The sequence below is a fragment of the Scyliorhinus torazame genome, chromosome 8, assembly GCF_047496885.1.
Source record: "Scyliorhinus torazame isolate Kashiwa2021f chromosome 8, sScyTor2.1, whole genome shotgun sequence".
In the NCBI taxonomy this organism is placed as follows: domain Eukaryota; kingdom Metazoa; phylum Chordata; class Chondrichthyes; order Carcharhiniformes; family Scyliorhinidae; genus Scyliorhinus; species Scyliorhinus torazame.
Genome location: NC_092714.1, coordinates 99,403,575 through 99,422,526, shown reverse-complemented (window position 1 = coordinate 99,422,526; position 18,952 = coordinate 99,403,575). Strand labels below are relative to the sequence as shown.

The 18,952-nt window shown below is 42.4% G+C and overlaps 1 protein-coding gene and 1 long non-coding RNA gene across 3 annotated transcripts in view; one reads left to right on the top strand and one right to left on the bottom strand.

Moving 5' to 3' along the window:
* Nucleotides 1–16,059, bottom strand: part of LOC140428010 (interleukin-1 receptor accessory protein-like 1) — a 2,037,829-nt gene extending 2,021,770 nt beyond the window's left edge. Inside the window, exon 1 of one of the 2 annotated variants that reach the window (XM_072513958.1) lies at nt 14,718–16,059. The gene's annotated coding sequence lies outside the window, so the exon portion shown is untranslated. The remainder of the gene's footprint in view (nt 1–14,717) is intronic. The other variant, XM_072513959.1, reaches the window with a different exon arrangement.
* LOC140428012 (uncharacterized) overlaps nt 12,164–18,952 on the top strand; it is a 56,159-nt gene continuing 49,370 nt past the window's right edge. The window contains exon 1 of the long non-coding RNA XR_011948681.1: nt 12,164–12,435. This is a non-coding gene — a long non-coding RNA (uncharacterized lncRNA). The remainder of the gene's footprint in view (nt 12,436–18,952) is intronic.

The window sequence follows — 18,952 nt, the reverse complement described above, 5'->3', positions numbered from 1 at the left end:
TTTCCTGAGCATGATCTACCAGCAGACATCCTTTGGATGAAGGAATGAGAAAATGAGAAGTCACTAACAGGTTCCTTGTGACCATCTATGAAATGGCAGGCCTTAAACTACCAAGGCAACAGTGGTCCTTGCTAAACGGTCAAGGCAGGCTAGTGCCCCTATGCTGCCAACCTCCACCAATAGGACCCCATTACAAACCCTTATGCAGTTGAGGAAAGACTCAAACAATGCTACCAAGGAGTATCTCCTCTACAGACTAAGTGGCAGACTAATCACCTTAAACTCATCAAATGAGAGGCTAACACTTAGCCTCTGGGATTTGCATTTGCAAAATAAATTCAACTCTGATTCCACAGACATGTTTGAGCAATAAAGTACAATGAACATAGATCAGAGGTCAATGAACAGACTAACAATCAAATACAGATCAATCAAACCATTGAACACTGCAGTGAATAGTCCTACTGTGCTTGTTACAGGAGACATTGGCAAAGGATGGTTTAGTTGGAATCAAAGGCTAGAGTGAGGCAGAAGATGAAGGAGAAAACATTAGTCAGCGAATAGAATTTGTGACCTTTTCTGAGCTATGCTGTGTCGGCGATATAAATCTGGATTTGAGAGTTCAGACACAATATTGTTATTTAACAAACAGAAACCAGGGATGACAACACTCCCCAAAACTTTGGAGAGGAAAGGGGGCTGCAGATGGGTTAGTTGTTTGGAAGTTCTGGGAGGTTAAGGGTTGATGTACATTTTGGAGGAGAGGAGAATACCTTAGGGTATTCTAATGGAACTATTTCCAACCTCAGGTTGTCAGGGACTTAGGTTGGTGGTCAGCAGTTGAGCAGGAATGGTAAAGGGGGCCAGAAGGAAATGTTATGGATAAAGTCAACTTGCAGATGGAAGAAAGATAGAAAAAAAAACAGTGAAAAACATGGGATCGGAGATTTGGTACAGGGGAGCCTTGGTGAGCTAGTTAAATGATGGACAATGTCTAGCAGAGGCAGCTGAACAGATTCTTTCAGCCCTAATAACAAAGGGAATTAGCCTATCATATATATATTCACTTAGAAAATATGTACATTTCCTTGTTTGTGGTTGCAAAGTGACTCATATCCTCCCTTAGGGTTTTTAATTGGGTGATTCCCTTCCTAATTAAACAGCACAATTGCTCCAACCTTAGGCCGAGTTCAATTCAGGCCCCATTTGACTCAGTACCCACCTCGGTCTGATGAGGATCAGTGAAACTTACTGTGCTGGATCACTTTTTAGTCATTCTTACTGGAAAATGCATGCATGGGAACATACCTGATGTTATAATTAATGTCTGTTATTATACTTAAATTCAGCATCACTAACCATACCTCAATTTACAAACATGAGTATGGGTCATTTACTCCCCAGTATCTGGGGTAAATATATCAAGATCTGGAGGTTCAACAGAAAGTACTTGGCACTCGGATTTACTTGAATAGGTCATATGCTGCCACATAACCTCAAGGAAAGCTTTACTTTTTAAATGTACTCTTTTAAAGAAACTGAAGCTCAGCTATAAACCAGCAGCTAAATTTACAAAACCTGAAATAGGTAAATGAATAGTACTCAATTACAACTATAATACTTACGAGCTTAAGATTCTCCTCAAAACAATGACGCCGACAGTGTTACCCATCATACGTAAAATTGGCAATTGATATGTGATTGCAACTTATTAAATGCAATCATGGAGCCCTCTGGTTAGCTTAGCCTGAACTAACTGGTGTCTTACTGGAACACAGCAACAATATAACCCCAAATCAAGATATCATAAAATAAATTCTCATAACTAAACTGTGTTTTAAGACTAAACTTTGCATACATACACAGGGTTCAGCAATGCATCTACCCCACCCAAATATAGCTGCCAAATAAACATGTACTCTGACAGCCCCACAGGATGTAATTGAATGGACTGGCTTGACTCCTTCCTGAGAAGTCATTGATCGGTCCCAACCACTTTGAACAACATGTGATTTTAGGAAATTAATACTTGTTCAGACAGCTATCAGGGACAGAATGACATTAATGGCTTTGCACCCGGGCACAGGAACAACCTTTGGATGCACGTGATTTACGTGATTGGAATGCATTTTTTCTGCAGCCTGCAGAAATAGCTATATGTAGTCAGTTACAGTCACTTTGTGATAAGCAAAGAAGAACTAAATAAATAGATAATGCTGGACAAAAATTGTTTTAGAGTAACAAAATGAAGCAATTTCCTGGCAACACCACTGGTTTAACATGGTTTAAATGACCTTATCTTACTCTCAGAGAATGATGTGGAGATGCCGGCGTTGGACTGGGGTGAGCACAGTAAGAAGTCTTACAACACCAGGTTAAAGTCCAACAGGTTTGTTTCGATGTCACTAGCTTTCGAAGCGCTGCTCCATCCTCAGGTGAATGAAGAGGTATGTTCCAGAAACATATATATAGACAGATTCAAAGATGCCAGACAATGCTTGGAATGCGAGCATTAGCAGGTGATTAAATCTTTACAGATCCAGAGATGGGGTAACCCCAGGTTAAAGAGGTGTGAATTGTGTCAAGCCAGGACAGTTGGTAGGATTTTGCAGGCCAGATGGTGGGGTTGAATGTAATGCGACATGAATCCCAGGTCCCGGTTGAGGCCGCACTCATGTGTGCGGAACTTGGCTATATGTTTCTGCTCGGCGATTCTGCATTGTCGCGCGTCCTGAAGGCCGCCTTGGAGAACGCTTACCCGGAGATCAGAGGCTGAATGCCCTTGACTGCTGAAGTGTTCCCCGACTGGAAGGGAACATTCCTGCCTGGTGATTGTTGCGCGATGCCCGTTCATTCGTTGTCGCAGCGTCTGCATGGTCTCGCCAATGTACCACGCTTCGGGACATCCTTTCCTGCAGCGTATCAGGTAGACAATGTTGGCCGAGTCGCACGAGTATGTACCGCGTACCTGGTGGGTGGTGTTCTCACGTGTAATGGTGGTATCCATGTCGATGATCTGGCACGTCTTGCAGAGATTGCCATGGCAGGGTTGTGTGGTGTCGTGGTCACTGTTCTGAAGGCTGGGTAGTTTGCTGCAAACAATGGTTTGTTTGAGGTTGCACGGTTGTTTGAAGGCAAGTAGTGGGGGTGTGGGGATGACCTTGGCAAGATGTTCATCTTCATCGATGACGTGTTGAAGGCTGTGAAGAAGATGTCGTAGTTTCTCCGCTCCGGGAAAGTACATACTCGTGCGACTCGGCCAACGTTGTCTACATTCATCCCCCACCATCTGGCCTGTGAAATCCTACCAACTGTCCTGGCTTGACACAATTCACACCTCTTTAACCTGGGGTTACCCCATCTCTGGATCTGTAAAGATTTAATCACCTGCTAATGCTCGCATTCCAAGCATTGTCTGGCATCTTTGAATCTGTCTATATATATGTTTTTGGAACATACCTCTTCATTCACCTGAGGAAGGAGCAGCGCTCCGAAAGCTAGTGACATCGAAACAAACCTGTTGGACTTTAACCTGGTGTTGTAAGACTTTTCAGAGAATGGTAATTTATTCAGTTAACACAGCAGAGGTACTCCATTGCATCTTGCCAAACAAGATTGAGATCCAAAGAAATGACAATAAATAAGCACTTTTTCTTTCAAATAAAAACTGAGTTAACGCTATGGACCAAAAAACATTATAAAATTCTGATCACTGATGAGATTTTTGCATTTAATTCAATTAATTTCTCACTTTTTGTTACATCTATCTGGCCTTCGTCCAGACCTACTTTGATAAATTAATGCTTTTTCTGCTAAGAATCAAGGGAAAATTCACTGGGCATCTTTACGTTTTTATTTAATTCAATATAATGGCCAAATGAACAAATTTACATCCAACAAAAATCAACAACTTTAAATTGAGATGAAGACATTTGTAGAAGATAGCAGTGGGTGTGGTTATATATGTAGTAAATAAAGATCAAAACAACTGATCTGTGAAACCTCAATACATATATGTCATTGTGACAAAAAAAAGTCACCATGGTTTAAATGACCTTATCTTAATCTTCCCAGGTTCTAAGGACCTGCACAGAATACAGATGAGTAACAATGATCAACTATCATAAGAAAAAAGTCTTTGCTCCACAGAAATAGCATTATTGTGCTATTGTACTTGTTGGTGTTCGAGAGGTTCAGGAGATGAATGGATTATTTATCAACTTCAATTTCTATGTGATAATTTGCACATCACATCCATAAACACTGAATGTGCAAAACTGCTTAATATGAAAGTGCAAAACTCGTGTATAACTACACTAAGGAAATTATTTCATGAGCTCTCTTCACAGCATGTTGAATCAAATAATCTTCAGGGTGAGTCCACTGAGGGGCAATCAATCACCAGAGCAACAACCCAGATGCAAGAAGTTTCCCACAAATCTTATGCAAAAGCACAAGGCATGAGGGTTACAGAGATGTGGGTTATTAAGGAGATAGTAGATGCAGTATACTGGTCCAAACTGCTACATGCTCTTATGGAATGGTCTGTAATATTACTGAGAACACATTTTTATTGCCACTGCTTTGTTTCATACATACCATCACATTGAAATGGATCAATACACAAAACTCCTTACTCTACCATCAATTTGGAACAAAAAATGGTCTGTGTGTTGTAACACCCTCTGTTCAAGAGAGATGTATAAAACCTTCTTTGTGATATCTAAACAAAATCCTTCCTCTGCTTTTCTGCATGCTTTTTCAGACCAGGAGGCACCACTGCTTGCTCTCAACTTCTGCTTCGTATCATTTATGCATAGACATAGTAGTAGAGGTATTTCAGGATTGTTTCCATTTCTGGTATTTTGAAGAATTTGTCAATCCAGCTTCCAACTTGTTACTTGTTCAGAAAAAAACTGGAGAGGATGTCACACAATGTTTTAAAAGCTCACTGCGTGAATTTCAGACAGATTAGGGAAATTCATGAGAATAGATGATGGCAAATGTTTAGATCGTAGGTGCACATTCTGAATTTGTACGCTTGGGAAGCACATTAGAAAACTGTGCATAATTTCTATCAATAATATGAAATTACAGCCAATATGAGCACATTCCATGACAATATTTCTTACTGTCTTCCCAAACAAGGTTTTGTGGGTGAAATGCACACATTGAAAATTTACCGAATGGTCACAAGCAGATACATGGGTGATGCAACGTCCAACGGGAAATAGTGTGGCATCCATGTAACATTTCATAAGTGGCAGAAGCCTTAAAAACCAATGAGCCCACAGTGATTTCTACTGTGCATGCTGTCACCACTTCACTGCCCCCAAACCCTCTTAATTTCAATCAACAGGCAAATCACAATACAGTGGGCACAGAAGCAAAAATGTGCAAGCAGTAAATTCAATTCAATGTTTACTTTGTCTTAAAGTCAAAATTAATATTGCTCAGAAAAGAAAATTTTGGTTTTGGAAAAGTAAACTGAAAGTGCCCTATTCTTCAACAACAATGCAAGTAAAGCAACACTTCAACGGTTGTGAGTGATCGATTACAGAATGCAAAAGCAGCAAGTTGAAGTCTCCTGCATTTACCTCTGGCTGCCTTGGATTGTAACCCCAGCCTTCTGTAGCTTGCTGTTGCTGTTCATTGAACTACATGGTGGGATCTTTGGTCATTGTTAGTTAGATTGCGCAAAATGCAGTCCACTGCAGAATATTTCCTATCTTCAAACGGAACATAATGCAATACCTTCATTCCCCAAATGGTCCCAGTATTTCAGGTTTTACATGAGCACCCAAAATGTTAGCTCAATTAGGGCCCTGGTTTATACATAAACCATTGTTTGGATGTAGCAATTGTGCAAAAAGCTCTCATCAATCATAGTTGCACATTAGGGCACTTATTTACAAGGAGCCTGCTTACTAACATTCCTGCTCCTTCAATGTTCTGTCGCATTTGATGTTGTACACACTTCTGGCAATATTAGGATGATATTTTGATCTTCCTTAGCAACATTCTTCAATTCATAGTCCAATTCTAACCATCCTTCTTACCTGGACAATTTTGCCATAAATCTTAAAATCAAATTTTACAGGGTTACTTTCTGAACATATCTTAATATGGGAGAAAGGATTAGAACGACTACAAAAAAAGGTCTGTGCAATATATGACCAGGCTTATTCAACCATTTACTTGTGGCCACAAATTTTTCATTACAATGAACACATAAAGAAAAATAATCCAAAATGACCATACTGTTGTATTTTATTCCTCTTTAAACACTAATTGATCTTAGATTTGGGATCCATTCCAATTAGTTTCTCATATTTCTGTTCATTTGTACACTTGTTTAAATGGTGGCTGTTAGCAGCAAAGGGAAACGTTTCAGAGAATTAACGAAAACCAAATTATCATACAAACTGCTGAAGCCTACCATTAACTCCTGATGTTACATGCAAACATCTTCAATTATAGAAGCCCCAATTGTAAACCATGCCTACCGAGCAAATAAAATGGTGTTAGACAAGTTCTACTGTGTCAGTTGCCAGCATGTTCAACACCCACCATCATTTTGACCCCATTAATTTGAGTTATGTAACAAAGCATCCGCCACAGGTACCCCAATAATCTAAAGTCAGATGCAATTTTAATGATCAATTCCAAATTGTGCCAGGGCAGCCAGGAGTAGCTGGCAAGATTAGGGTCAGATCATGCCTTGGCGAGTAAAACAATTCCATTACGGGCATTTTTATTCTTTCACAGGATGTGGGCATCACAGTCCCATTTACTGCCCATCCTCAACTGTCCTTAAAAAGGTGGTGGTGAGCTACCTTCTTGAACTGCTGAAGTCAATGTGGTGTAGGTACACCCACAGTGCTGTAAGGGAGTTCCAGAATTTTGCCCCAGCAACAGTGAAGGAACAGCGATATATTTCCAAGTCAGGGTGGTGAGTGGCTTGGAGGGGAACTTGCAAGTGGTCATGCTCCCATATGTCTGCTGCCCGTCTCCTTCAAAATCGTTGAGGTCACAGGCTTGTATGGTGCTATCAAAGGTGCACACTGTTGCCACTGTGTTGGCAGTGGATGGGGTACTAATCAGGTGACAGCTTTGTCCTGCATGGTGTTGAACTTCTTTCATGTTGTTGGAACTACACTCATCCAGGCCCACGGAGAGTATTCCATTGCGTTCCTGACTTGTGCCTTGTAGATGGACAGATCTGCAAAGCCAGGCAAGTGTCTCACCACAGAATTCCCAGCATCTGACCTGCTCTGCTCTTCTAACCACTGTATTTACATGGGCTGGTCCATTTCAGTTTCTAGTCAATGGTAACCACCCTGTGAACCCCATCCCAACAAAATGTTGATAGTGGGAGATTCACTGATGGTAATGCCACTAAATGCCAAGGGAAGATGATTAGATTCCCTTGTTAGAGATGGCCATTACCTGCCACTTGGGTAACATTAATGTTACTTGCCACCAATCAGCCCAAGCCTGAATGTTGTTCCTCTGGGTGCCACAAAGAAACTTTGAGCTTCTTCTACCCCAAACCTCTCCTCCCAGTCCATGAACCCACCCTCCTCCCAATTGACTTGCCTGACTATTCTCTCAAGCTCTGAATATCAGTTTCCAGTAATAAAATACAAGACTCCCAAAGCACACTTCCACTGTCATCAAACGATGAAAAAATCCTGATGTATAAAACTATGGCTGGTAGAATAATTAAACAAATGTTTAAGCATAAGGCATCATCACATTTTTAAATAGTTCACTTGTTACTCAGATGCAGGCCTCGATTAATACTTCTCCTAGGCCAGCTGCTTAGTGGATTTTGAAAATAGTCGGGGTGATTCATCCTCTGAATTTTCATTCTTCCCTGTGGGGAAAGCACCTGGCTCCCTTCCTGACACAAATGAAAATCAGGAATTCAACATGTAGGGAACTGTATGCATGAACGAGCATTCCATTAATCTCTGGCTTAGTACACCAGAATACCACCATGCCCATTTCAACAGAATAAAGTTTGAACTCATTTTATATTTGACAAAATATGCACAATACCTATCCCAAAACATGAAATACCAATTTTTTGCAGTATACTCCACCTCTAGCAAGGAGCAATTTGCCAAGACAATTTGATAAAACTGAACAACTCACATCTGGTTATGCTAAGGAAGTTAGCATGCATATAAATTTCATTAGTGCATCTGGAGAAGGTGGCTGTCAGTCCAACCAAACAAATACATTTGTTTAGTACATTTTGTAAAGGGAATTTGGTACTTTGTGTCTGAAAAACTTTACCCTAGTTTCCATAATCCAACCAAAATTAGCCATTGTTCTGTGACCCGATGTGGGTTACCTAACTCCCAAGGGTATTCTGCCAGACCAATCTCTCCAAACTTTCCAACCCACCATATCACCCTGCATTCTATGATCTAGCCAAACTCTACAGATCTTATTGAATTGAAATAACTGGATTTATTGGATTTTCCATAGTTGGCTTTCACCGAAAGTGCAAATCTTACATTTATATCGTGCCTTTCACAATCATAGGATATCCCAAAGCACTTTACAGTCAATCAAGTACTTTTTTGAAAGGGCGGCACGTGGCACAGGGGTTAGCACTGCTGCCTACGGCGCTGAGGACCCGGGTTCGAATCCCAGCCCCAGGTCACTGTCCGTGTGGAGTTTGCATATTCTCCTCGTGTCTGCATGGATTTCACCCTCAGAACCCAAAGATGTGCAGGTTAGGTGGATTGGCCATGCTTAATTGCCCCTTAATTGGAAAAAAATAATTGGGCACTCTAAATTATTTTTTAAAAATTACTTTAATGAAGTACAGTCAGTTGTAATTTAGGAACGATTCCTATTCCATGGGTATGTAGTAGATACATTGTATGTATATAGTCTGTGCCAGATCTGTGCTTAGAAATTATGTAAGTTTGCATAGTTCATGTACATAGAATAAATATTCTGTATAATGTGTCATAAACTACCAGATTTTCTTTCCCAAAAAAGATCAGTTGAGTCCTTGTTTTCATCTATACACAGAGCCATAGAAACTTGTTTGCAATAGGTGTAAATATTCTGGGTGCCACTAATACAAACAAACATGTTTGGCAACAGACTTTCCATCAAGGCCAGTTCTGAAAAGCCAGTGCACACATGCACACTGTTATTGTAATTTCAACAAGTAATGCCAATTGACGCCATTCAGTGGAATGTGATGAAAACTGTCCTTAATATTCAGGGCTGCCTCTTTATACTACTTTCTATGGTGCAATAAAAAGAAAGAAAAAAAGGAAAGATTCACCTGAGGAAGGAGCGGTGCTCCGAAAGCTAGTGATTTGAAACAAACCTGTTGGACTTTAACCTGGTATTGTAAGACTTCTTACTGTGCTCACTGCAGTCCAACGCCGGCATCCCCAAATCATAAAAAAGAAACACTACATAAGACTAAACCTCCACCATCTAATTTTATAAACATTCAGTTAAAGTAACTCTGGGTTTCATAGGTGGGACAAGTCAAACACTTGTCCCAATTTCAGTGACACACAACAATGCTCCCACTGGATGTACTGATTGTTCTTGGAATTAGCCACTTCTATGATCTCCTCTTATACACGATATGGCAGTCTCTCATTCAAGTGATGCCATCATTTTCCTTTGTGCTCTCTGATAACTTCTAAAATAGTTAACTAGAGAAAACTATTCTCCATTTGAAGCAGAATAAGTGATTTCAGATTATTATTGGTTCATTAGTATTAACAGTAATTGCATCAGATACATCATGTATCCTCCTCTGGTGGGGTTGGTCATTTTCTAATGACCCAGTTACACTTATTGGCTTCCTTGGAGCATATCCCCTGATTTTTCCAAATGTTGTATTTTTTTTCTGATTGATACTCCTTTGCTCCAATGAAATATTTGACTATGGTTTTTAAGGCCTCCCACGAGACGATGCAGAATCCTCAGAGCAACCATGTCTTCTGCTCATCCATAGTTAACACATTTAATTCTGAACATTCTGTCTTCTTAAAGAGTGGAGAGGACACGATCCAACATATCCAAAGACAGCCATATCTGGAGGAGCAAGATTGTAAATTATTCATCTCTGCCCTAAAACTACAACTTGCTTCTTAAAGATGGTACCTGCATGTAATATATTTAAACTGCATGAGGTGTAGCACCTGCTAATTTATTCCTCTGTACTGGGGCTTGACTGTTATTGTTCAGTTGCTTGCTATATTTTGCTTCAAAAACAAGCTACAAAACATTGCTTCAAAATTATATTTAATAAACAACCGATTATGAAAAACCATATATTTCTGCTTGTGACTGTTCTTTCACTCACAGAAAAGCTTCAATGTACTTAATTTATTTGGCAGCATCCTATCATCATTATATTCTTAGTAAATGGCAACAATTTAGGCTATGAAGCTAGCAATTTAATTTTAGGTTTCTGCTCACAAAATATTACTGCTAAAATGCTGACTCAAATTATATTCATGAAGTATTTGAAATGTGGTGCTTGTGAAGTTTCAACACTCATTTATTTACTTATTTTATAGAACTTGAACCTCTTTGAATTTTGAAGATAATGATTGACAGTTCCGACACATCAGAATCTGTAAAAGGATCTAATATGCCTAAATATACCAAACATACTCCAATTGTTCATTGTGGTGTCATTACTGTGATTCAGTTGAAGCAGAACTGCACATATGTTATTTTCCTTCTTTCAGGATAAGAAAACTTTAAAAATAGTAAATGCAACAAATACACAATAGGCTAGACAATATCTGCAAAAGAAAAAAGTTAGGCTACCAGTTCTGATGAATGATTACATGCAATGTCATTAACGTTTATCTTTACAGAGACTGACTGACTCCATTGTGCACAGGCAAGGTTTGTTCCAATTTCAAATTTGTTGTTTCCCTTCTTATTTGCACAAAAATATGACCACCTTATTTTATCAAAAATATAATAGGGGATCAATCTTGTATCCATTACTTGCTCAGATCCATCTGCATCACTTATTGGGCAATCAAACACCCAGAGATATTCTGCTCCCATATTTTTTGTTGTTGTATTGTCCAATAACCTATCAACAGGATACTTTTGCTTCACCTAGAAAAAATAATTGGTCAAGTTGACTGATAGCAGAAGACCTTGCGCCTGACGGGAACAAGTCAAGCAAAAGCAAAGTCAGGTTTGGGTGGTGGTAAGACCAACACAGTAGTTATAGTTTACAATTAACTGTTTTTATTTCTGTGCACAATGCTTGGAGGTAGGAATTTGACTGGAATGTGCGGTAGAGTACTGCCTCTTTCGAAAGCAAAGTTCCATACAAGTTCAAAGGTTTGGGTAGAATTCGGGCAAGACATTTTCTACTTTAAAGCTCAAATTCACTTTTAGATATCCCACTCTATATTTCATACTTCAGTATTATCATGTAAAACTATAATAGGGTAATTATCTAAATCTGATACCACCATGTAAATCATTTTACAACTGTGGACACTGTCATTTATATTTGGACAGGTGTTTCACACCAATGGCGTCTGTATTTCCAGCCACCAAACATTGCAGCCAATGTACCAAACACAGTGGCAGATGGTCACCACAGAAGTGTCATAGCAGCATTGCCTAAATGCAAACTGTTGCTAGTGTTCAAAACAAACGTGTTAGAACCATAGAATTCCTACAGTGTAAAAGAGGCCATTCGGCCCATAGAGTCTGCACAGACCCTCTGAACGCACACCCTATCCTGCCCATCCTCAGAACTCCAACTAACCTACATACACTTGGACAATCAGGGACAATTTCACATGACCAATCCACCTAACCTACATATTTTTGGACAGCAGGAGGAAACCAAAGCATTGGGTGGAAATTAAGCAGACACGGGGAGGAAGTGTAAACTCCAGACTGACAGTTACCCCGGGAACCGAACCCAGGTCCCTGGCACTGTGGGGCAGCAGTTCTAACCACTGTACCTACCACCTTACATATTCGTTGTTGCAGCATTCAGCAGGGTTAAGTGTTTTGGCGTATGGTTTAACCTTTCTGTCTGCACACGGGGCAACGGCATGTCTGAAGGTCCCCCCCCCCCCCCCCCAAAAAAAAAGGTTTGTGCCTATCTGGTATATTGTACGTCCATCCTGCACCCGGAGGGCAGGAAGCACGCCAGCTGGCGTTTGTGAAATCCAATCCCTCACAAGAATCTTATCGGCGCTGGTGGATTTCTGAAACGTATGTTCAGAACGAAGGAAAGGTGCAGAATTGGGGGATCCTTCATTTGCTGCAGTGCTTTGAAATTCGCTTGGACGGGGGAAGCAGCGGTTAGGAAGCAGCAGCCGCAGCATGTGGGAAAGGAATCAGTGCTGGAATAGAAAGGTGGGAAAAGTCGGATATGGCCATATTCAAGAGGTTAGTTCGAGTTGCATGTCTTTGTAGAATTTGAGCGCCCCCTATTTGCCTACCAATATTTTTTAAAATCCAATTACTTGACTCTTGTCGGATATAGAACCAACATGCCTCAGACCAAACATGCATTTCAAAATGTTATGACCACCTTTTCGAGGGATCTTCTCCAGCCACCCCCCCCCCGCCCCCGCCCAGAACACTCCATCAAACTGGCGAAGAGTATTACTCCGCACATACAGCAGGAGTTAATGTTACTGAAGGACCACGCGGGGTGGTTTTCTGTCCAGTTCGGGAACAGGAAAATATCAACCGAGGCCGCTGTACATTTCCGATCCACACAGGCGCCGATGATTATAATGAAAGCAGCAAAGTTAAACTTCCGACTTTATTTCCCCAGAACCCAATCCTTCGACATACGCTCACCCCTCGTTCAGTGCCGCCTCAATATAGTGACCCAGTTTACTTCAAAACGTTATGAATTTGAAAGGAGTCTGACTAACTGCTATTCCTTCAATCACAACCCTTGATGGGATTGCTTTTGAAAATATCCAATAAACAAGTCTATCCCCATCCGACAAGAACATTGTTTTGTTCTGGAGTTGGTTTACTAGATTCTGGAATACATTAACCTTTTCCCCGCTCCAAAATAGGTGGCAACATTAGTTTGAGTTGCCACTAAAATTATGCAGTGCTCAGAATTTATTGCCGATCGTAAATGGAAGCGCTTGCAACTTGAGTCGGTGAATTGAAGTATTGTGCTGAGGAATGACATTGGCCTGTCTAATCCATCCAGCCCATCGCTCAGTTACTTTCATGTCGGGGAGCTCGTTGCTGGCCAGCAAGAAACGAAGCGGAGGGTTGGATTGCTGAGTAAGTGTGGAGCATTTGGAGGCGAGGCTGCGTGATCCTCATTTGGAGTTTGTTGATTTAGCACAAGTGGGGGCCGTTGGAACTGAAATATGTCAGGGGCAGGTGTCGGTGTTGCTGGGTGAGAAAGTTTCCCCTCACCAGACCGACTCACTGCTGCACACGTTAAAGGCGCCAAAACGGTGACTGCAGCAAGGAGCTCTCGTCATTTTTCAATGTATCATTTGCATTGACAGATCCAACTGCCTTCACGGTACAAAAACCGAAACTTGCCCCATTATCAACCTCCAATGTTCAAAGAACAATGCAGATTGCTCCTCGTTCAATTTGTTTCCGAGCCAGTAATTAAAGATGAGAATCTTCAGGAGGCGTCAGCGCTCCAGAACCTGGAGATGTGTGCTGCGTGGGAATATAGCTTCACTCCAGCTCCAGGAAATGCGGTACAAGAGAACACTTCGGAATATTTCACGAGCGCCTTATGAAGCTTGGAGATAATTACCACTCAGTGAGATGCGCCCAAATACAAGAACTAAAAGTTTAGAAAATCAGTGAATCGGGTATTGTCCGATGCAAGGCTCCATCTTTCAGCAGGCTGCCAAATGACTTACTGCAGCTTTCAAATCTAATGCCAAAAATAATTCAAGTGAAATGCATTGTGTTTTGTTGGCTCCCTCGCTGTCTCTCTAGGATGGCGTGACCACCGATCATTTTATTTCTTTTTGTACAAATTTACCCGCAGAAACGCTCAAATAGGTATTTCACTTCTCAACACACACCGCTGAACTTGGCGCCAATCCCTGAGGAAAGCACTATAGCGTTATTTTAAAGAAATAAAACTATGTCGAATTGGAAGCCCGCAGAGCAATGTGCATTCAAACGTAAACATTCTTTGTTGCTCCACATTTTAAAAAAAATATTTGTATTCACGCCGGTGCAAGTGGCAGAAAACCCAAAGCAGAGTGGTTTTAAATAAAAGCAATAGTGAATAATGTGCTTAATTGAGGTGACTAACGGAAGCATACAGCCGAATGGGCGGTGGTGGTAGGGGATGAGTGTTTACCCTTCAGCACTCTAGCTAACTCGCATTCTGTACCGAAAACGAAATATGAGCATCCGCACTTCAAAATGGGCATGTGTCTGAAAATATGGAGCCATATTTTTAATTATGACAAATAATACACCGATACAGCCATTGCTTCTGCCTTGGGCTGCAAACTTTACGATAATCTTAGCAAAATGCCAACTCTAGCTCCATGTACATACCAGCTCAGTGTCTGCAGTAACTTAGGGAGAATGGGGGGGGGGGGGGGGGTTGTAGCGACTGCAATGTAGATAAATCCAAAATGTATCCGGCTGGGTGTTTGCACGTCCAGCAAAAAATGCACGGGAGTTTTATGGAAGGTGTGAGGATATCTTACCAAAACCTTCTGAAGTGATCTGCTGCTGCTCCTGCTCCTGATGTCAGTAAATGACACCTTTGATCATTACAGCGCCCACTCAGCGAAAATGCCACAGCAGCTTTCTCCTCCAATCTCACCTCTTGAAACAGCGAGGGGGGGAGGGGGAAAGCCCCTTTCCAAACGCGCCAAATTCACCGCCAGGATTATACTTCCATAGGCGCTTGCATTCCCTCCCGAGATCACAGCTTCAATTTGTCCTGGAAGTACCCAGTCTCCTTGCAGCCAGACCGCGAGCCAAGTGTTGGGAAAGAGGGGAGGAGGAGGGGGTAACTGTGAGACAGTGCAAGACTAGAGAGACAAGTCCGCAAGCTCTATGACAGGGCGTCGCGACGGCAGAAGGGGACGTGCTTTCTCTTTTCCAGCCATCCCATGGTTTGGGTGCACGCTCCTCAGATGCAGGATGATGGAAGCGGAGAAAAGATGTAGCTGTCCACCCATCCACGCTGCACAACACACATTCCGGATCTTCCGCTCCCACACCGCTCTGAGAATGCACCCGAGCTCCCCGCGCGGCGACTGCCTCTCCCAGGTCTTAGCGCCCGCCGTGCCGACAAATGCTGCACAAGTCCACCCGAAATCTCAGTGAAATCCACGGGTGGCGTGGACGCCCAGTGGAAAAGCGGCGGTTAATTGCTGCCCATGACTGCAGGGCGCAAAATAAGAAAAGAAATAAGTGCGAGGAAGCCTACATTTTAACGGTGCCAGTGCTGCAGAACTCCGGTTCAATCTTTCAATGCTCCCAGTTATGGCACAGATTTGTCCAATGGAGATTCCCGGGACCAATGACGCTAGGAAGCGTTCGAGCTGAATTGGATGCTCATCGGAGGGATCACACCGAGCCTTGGACGGGGAATCTTCTCGCTAGATAGCAGATGCACTCCAACTCTTTGGCTCGAATTGCTTTTGACATAATGTATAGACATATATACATATTTTAAAAATAGCTCCTCCCATCGACATCTTCCTTTTGCAGCCGAGTTCGCTCCAGTGCGAATTCCTTAACAAAAGTTTTCTCCACTGCTGCGGGTGAACCGAGAGGCCGCTACAGACCGAGAATAAATGCGATCAGAATTTCGATGAAGTGGCCTTGGGGGAGATGAAAGAGTTCTCAGTGGGGGGAATCCGCCCTGTTTACACATTCTGCTGCAGAGACAGTCTGCAAAGGGAAAGGGACTCGGCTGTATGCGCCCCTCCGTGCTCACATTACCGGGAGGTAAATGTGAAGGAGGTTCAAGCCAATGTGCTTTTCAAATGGTGTCAGATGAATCAGCGACGTACTCCACACACGGTGCGGGGATGTGTGCTAAACTTGGGATATTAAAACATTACTTTCTGGTGCACTCCATGAGACACGGAAACAAACACATTCAATTGTTGTCATTTTATTTTCATGAACACATGGTGTGCCCATATCCAGATAAATAAAGTAACTGATGATTGCAACCCAACCTGGATTGTGTTGCTATGCACTTCCGACTAAAAAAAAACTTAGGTGTAGGGGGCTGTCATTTTCCCACCCAGGAAAGGCAGCGTGCCAAGTCAAGTCACTTTCGTGAGGAACAGCAGGAAAGAAGCGGCATGAATTACAATCCATATCTGGCGACCTTTTCAACTGCAATTAACCACGCGCGATCAATTCGTTTTAATTTTACTCTCGATCAACTTTAACCCGGAGTGAAACGTGTTTTTAGTTATATTTTTGAAAAAAAGTATTGTAATTTAGATAAAAGTTTTTCCTGTCAGATGTCCAATCGGATGGCGTTCAGCCAACATCCTCTGTCGCAGACAGCGCTAATTAAGCAAACTAAGTGATACTGGAAGTCAAAACGTTGGAGTAATGACACTAATGGTAGCGTGTGAGATCGAAAGCCCTTCGATTAAGGACTTACTGCCGTGAAAGAGTGATGCTGTTGCAGGATGTGAAATCATCCTGCCCCCCCCCCCCCCCCCCCTCCCCTTCCGAATATTTGACTGGATTGAAGCAACGGTATTTCAGCAAAGTGTGGCATTGAAGAGAATACCTAAGTCTGCTCCTAAAGAATTTCATTCTTACTTCGGAAAAAGATAGACATTTTGGGATCTCACCTCCGCCACACATAAGAATAGCACCGCCACCCGTTCCAATATGTCTCATTAGTACCAATAGCACCACTGGAATTGAGAGGCAGTGGGTGGTGTTACCACTCGACGAGTAATCCCGAGACCCAGGGCACAATCTGGGCACCATGGCAGAGTAAAATTTGAATTGAATAAAATATCTGATGAAACGATTATTGTAAAAATCCATCTGGTTCACTAATGTCCCTTAGGGAAGGAAATCTTTACCTGTTCCAGCCTACATGTGATGGCAGATCCCCAGTTACCTGGTTGACTTTCAAATGCCTTCTGAAATTGAGGGCAGTTAGGGACGGGCAATAAATACTAGCCCAGCAAAGCTTATGTCCTGTAAAAGACATTTTCAAAAAGTGCCATTGGAATATGGACCATTAGTATTAATAATCATTGGAATATGTACCATTAGTTATTGGAGTATGTTTCAACATTCGCATTGGAAAAGTACCAATAGGAGAGGTGGTGGTATTGGGGTATTGTTGCTGGACGAGTAATCCAGAGACCTTGAGTAATGATCTGGGGGTCCAGGTTCGAATCCCACCACGGCAGGTGATGGAATTTAAACTCAATAAAATATCTGGAATTAAAAGTCTAACGATGACATGAAGCTGTTGTCATTTTTGGGTAAAAACCCATCTGGTAGGGCAGCACGGTGGTGCAGTGGGTTAGCCCTGCTGCCTCACGGCGCCGAGGTCCCAGGTTCGATCCCGGCTCTGGATCACTGTCCGTGTGGAGTTTGCACATTCTCCCCGTGTTTGCGTGGGTTTCGCCCCCACAATCCAAAAATGTGCAGGTTAGGTAGATTGGCCACGCAAAATTGCCCCTTAATTGGAAAAAATGAATTGGGTACTCTAATTTTATTTTTTTTAAACCATCTGGTTCATTAATGTCTGCCATCCTTACCTGGTCTGGCTTACACGTGACTCGAGACTCACAGCAATGTGGTTGACTCTTAAATGCCCTCTGAAATGGCCTAGCAGGCCACTCAGTTGTATTCAACTGCTGCAAAAATACAATAAAAGGAATGAAACTGGACGGTTCACTGGGCATCGAACCAGACACCAGAAACAATAACGGCAAATCCAGCCCTGCTGACCCTGCAAAGTCCTCCTTACTAACATCTGGGAGCTTGTGCCAAAGTTGGGAGAGCTGTATCACAGACTAGTCAAGCAACAGCCTGACATAGGCATATTCACAGAATCATACCTTACAGACAATGTCACAACGATTACCATTCCTGGGTATGTCCTGTCTCACCAGCAGGACAGACCCAGCAGAGGTGGCAGCACAGTGGTGTACAGTCAGTAGGGAGTTGCCTTGGGAGTCCATAACATCAACTCGGGACCCCATGAAGTCTCATGGCTTCAGGTTAAACATGGGCAAGGAAACCTCCTGATGATTACCAAGTACCAGCCACCTTCAGCTGATTAATCAGTACTCATCCATGTTGAACATCGCTTGGAGGAAGCACTGAGAGTGGCAAGGGTGCAGAATATGCTTTGGTGGGAGACTTCAGTGTCCATCACCAAGAGTGACTTGGTAATGCCACTACAGGTCGAGCAGGCTGGGTCCTTAAGGATATAGCTGCTAGACCGGGACTGCAGCCACTGTTGAGGGAACTAACAAGATGGAAAAACATACTTGACCTCATCCTCACCAATCTGCCTGCTGCAGATGCATCTGTCTATGACCGTATCAATAGATGTGACTGCCGCACTGTCATTGTGGAGACAAAGTCCAGTCTTCATATTGAGGATATCCTCCACCGTGTTGTGTGGCACTACCACCGTGCTAAATGGAACAGACTTCAAACAGATCTAGCAACTCAAGACTGGGCATCCATGAGGTACTGTGGGCCATCAACAGTGGCAGAATTGTATTCAACCCCAATCTGCAACCTCATGGCCTGGCATATTCCCCACTCTAGCATTACCACCAAGCCAGGTGATCAACCTTGTTTTATTGAAACGTGCAGGAGAGCATGTCAGGAGCAACATTAGGCATACCAGAAAATGAGGTGTCAACCTGGTGAAGCTACAATTGGATTGGATTGGATGGGATTTGTTTATTGTCATGTGTAC